Raw genomic sequence first — 3,986 nt, forward strand, 5'->3', positions numbered from 1 at the left:
AATAATGTGTATAATTTCATGTGGGAGTCATGTTAGTGTTAGTGCTAGTATTTGATTTTGACTCCCAAATATTGGCTTATGACTTTTGATATTATATTTATAATATTATATTTATATTAATGTTATATTTAAATGGTATACTTAGATATTAAAATGGTAGCATTCCTAACATCTCTTGGAAAAAGTTCTAATAAGGAACATAGATTTTTGAATGTTAATTCAAAAATACTAATTCTATTAGTATTTTACCAGGTGATCCTGAATGAACTGATTAATTTTTTTTCTTGTTTTTGGCTGGGACCATTTTGGAGTTCATTTTTATGACACTATAAGGAATAGACAAGCCCATCTTACTTATGTGTCATAAGCACATGTATATGAAGTTAGAGAGCTAAAAGATAATAAAAAATTCTGACAAACACTGATATTCATTTTTTCTTATTCTTAAGGTCATGGATGATTTTCTAATTATCTTAGTCTTAACCTAAGCCCCCCCCTTTTTCTTATTTCAAAGATTTTTATTTAAAGGCTTTAAAAATTGTATTAATGATGCAGGATCTAGTTACAATGTAGTTGTAAAGTGCTGCCTTGTGTTTGCCCCCTGCTGAAAATAAAGCTGTTACCTTTCTAGCCCTGTCTGCCATGGTACTTAGCAGCCAGGGATGCATGGTCTCAGACATGTTTATCAAGTTAAACACTGACTTGAGGGGCACCTGGGTGGCTCCATCGTTAAGCATCTGCCTTTGGCTCAGGTCATGATCCCAGGGTCCTGGGATTGAGCCCCGCATCGGGCTCCCTGCTCAGCAGGAAGCCTGCTTCTCCCTCTCCCGCTCCCCCTGCTTGTGTTCCCTCTCTCGCTGTGTCTCTCTCTGTCAAATAAATAAATAAAATCTTTAAAAAAAATTGTATTAACATTCATGTTACCTTAGTCAATAGAATGTAATAAATATATAATCTTTCTTTTGATTTTGTATGTTCCAGGCCATCAGGGCTATCTCTGTCAACATCAATGACTTTATAGAGAATGACATATATAAAAGATGTAGACATGTACTGATCATATAAAAGTACTGGACACATAATAAGCAAGATACATTCTAGGTTGATTTTCTTAAATTCAGTTTTCAAATAGCAGCTTTGTTGATTTGATTCTTTCCCAGAAAAGACAGTTACATTTTTAAACTCCCATTCATTAAGAATTCTGACTAGATAAAACCAATCAATGTCTTATTATAAAAAACTGTAAGTATGATTAAACCTGCACTACTTTAGTTCCATTTCCTTTTAGTTTTGTAATAAGTTAAAACAACTATAATTAATTAGGCAGTATCTATAAAGACTCCTAAACTTAAGTGGAATTTAACCATGGATATTTCTCAGGCTATTAAAGTAAAAAATTATTCTTTTATTTTTTTAAGATTTTATTTATTTATTAGAGAGAGAGAGTGAGCCCGAGTGGGGTAAGGGCCAGAGGGAGAGAGAGAGAGAGGGAGAAGCAGACTCCCCAATGAGCGCAGAGCCTGACGTGGAGCTTGATTCCATGACCCCGAGATCATGACCCGAGCCAAAGTCAGATGCTTAACCCCCTGAGCCACCCAAGCACCCCAAGTAAAAAATTATTCTATGGAAAAAAACCATAGAACCAGCCAAGTTCTTCAAAGAGAGTATATCTATTAGAAAATATTATGCTACTAAGTATATGTGGCAATCATCTAGAGCATTTCTAGCTACAATATTTAGTATTCAGGGTATGGCATAATTTTATCCAAGTCAAGAGGTAATTAATACATTTATTTCTTATGTTGTAGAAAGATAAAGGAAAATTTCTGGTTAACATTTAGAATCAACATTCAAATATGTCTTCCAGTATCGCTTGTCTTCTCGGGATCATGCTCTCGTCCCATCATATGTGCATGGCTCAGCTTGATCTCAAAAGATCTTGAAATCAAGGACTTCTGCACACCAAGGAAGCAAAACTGGGCCTTTGATCACAAGTATGCACACTCACAACAGGGAGAGACTAAAAGAGAAGGGCCACACAGCTGCAGAGGGGAAAAATTTTTTAAATTCCAAAAAGATGTTGAAGAAATTGAAATAAAACCACCTGATTCTGTTTTTTAGGCTCATAGTTATCATTCTAAGATCAGTACTGAAAGATTACTGAACCAAAAGCATTTTAATGCATTCTTATTGTTAATTCATTTTGAACCACCCAAGAGAAAATCCTCACAATGATCTCCTTTCCTGCTTGCCCAGGAAATACCTGGGTTGAAGAAAAATCAACTTCATCAATAAACATATGCACTCATGTGCCAACATAATGGTGGCAAACTATTAGATTCTCTCAATTCTATACAAAAACAACAAAGTTAGCAGCATGCTGAACTTCCTAGCAGTCTGAGTTTCCCACACTGGCGTTCTTTTACTGACAAGGAGCTATGATTTGTGTTACCAAAAAATGTCAGCTCCTAATTCGGACGAAGCTGAGATGAATTATACATAAGTCATTAGAAATGGTGTGGTCTACAGTGAAAGGGATCTCAACAAAATTCAACCACTGACATGCTGAGTGCTTTGAATAAATCAATCATTAGCCATCTGCCTCAATTTAAGCATTCAAAAATGGGGATGTGCAGAGCTAATTATTAATGTCTGCTTGTAAATTATTTTGAACCTCTTTTAGTAAAAACATCAAATGAAGAGAAAATGTTCCTGTTCGTCTATAGTGACCATTATTTAATTTTCTTTTGTACTAAAATATGTTTCTCCTACATTTTTACTGGCTCCCCGAGTCACTGTTGCCCAGCTGTTCCTGACTGATTTATTTTCTAAATGATCACTTCTAATGATATTTTTGGTCATCTCTTATAGGATATTGTGTGTCATCTCCTACCTAGAAAAGTAACAAAAATGAAGTAGGGAGTTGGGAAGTGGGGGCGGGGGGATGGTCTGCCTCATTATAATATTTATATCAAGCTCCTGGGAAGTCTCAATTAAGGAGGACACAATTACTTCTCTTTTCAGGAAATCTTTTACAGAGAGATCTAAGCACAGGCTAAGACCGGGACTAGGAACTGAAAAAAATGACACAGGACACCTTATCACTATGAGATGCACTGTGATAAATAATTCCATTAAGAATCCAAATAACCAAGTATTACAGAGTTCTTAAATTCTAAGCAGAAGAACCACTGAGCTACAATGGCAGTTAGATGAAATCTAAAATCCTGAAAGTACTAAACCAAAGAGAGTCAAGGTCCCCTGTCAAAAGCAGTGGTACTGTGAATAAAGCCAGGAATTCCAGACTCACATGGACCCAGGTATCTTACAAACACATTCTACTGGGAATGGAGAAGTGCCACTAAGAATAATTGTGATCTGTTCTAGGAAAATGCATCATCTCCCCTGGGAAAGCAGCTCAAAAGACCTATTTGTTGACATTGTTTAAATCTATCATAACCAAAAGCTTCATCTTGATATCATCAGGCAAAAATAAACAAGTTTTTTATGATACAAACTTAGTATGAAGGAATATAGCTAAGAATGGCAATAATATGAGCCCACTCTACATGAAAGGTGAGCTTGTTCCTGTATTCCCAACTCCTCTTCCTCAGTGAGCTTTGAGGGAACATTTTATGAGGGGAGAGAGACCATTAGAATTGACATTGCTGAAGAGACTCCAGTAGCAAAGACTTTTAAAAACTAAACCATAAGCAGGGAAACTTAGTCTAAGCCACAGAAGAAAAATAAGACAACCAAAATGTTCATAAACCGAAGTCTGCTTGTTTTGGACATTTTGCAAATGGAAAACATTATATTAAATCTTAAGTTATTTATTCAAGGTTGATACTTTACATTTTGAATTTACACCACCAGCATTTCATAACATCAAAGCAAGTCTGTTTAACCTTTTCTTCCCTTATCCTCCTACCAACATAAAAGCTGAAGAGGAAAAACCTATCTGGCCAACTATAGGTAACTTAATT

The 3,986-nt window shown here is 35.6% G+C and overlaps 1 non-coding gene across 1 annotated transcript; it reads left to right on the plus strand.

Moving 5' to 3' along the window:
* The first annotated feature begins 549 nt into the window (after nt 1-549).
* On the plus strand, nt 550-680 carry LOC114203097 (small nucleolar RNA SNORA63). Its single transcript, XR_003607921.1, has one exon. It is a non-coding gene; the product is annotated as a small nucleolar RNA SNORA63 (small nucleolar RNA).
* Nucleotides 681-3,986: the final 3,306 nt, after the last annotated feature.

The sequence above is a fragment of the Eumetopias jubatus genome, unplaced genomic scaffold, assembly GCF_037043125.1.
Source record: "Eumetopias jubatus isolate StellerSeaLion01/CBP00866 unplaced genomic scaffold, mEumJub1_p1.0 scaffold_5, whole genome shotgun sequence".
In the NCBI taxonomy this organism is placed as follows: Eukaryota; Metazoa; Chordata; class Mammalia; order Carnivora; family Otariidae; genus Eumetopias; species Eumetopias jubatus.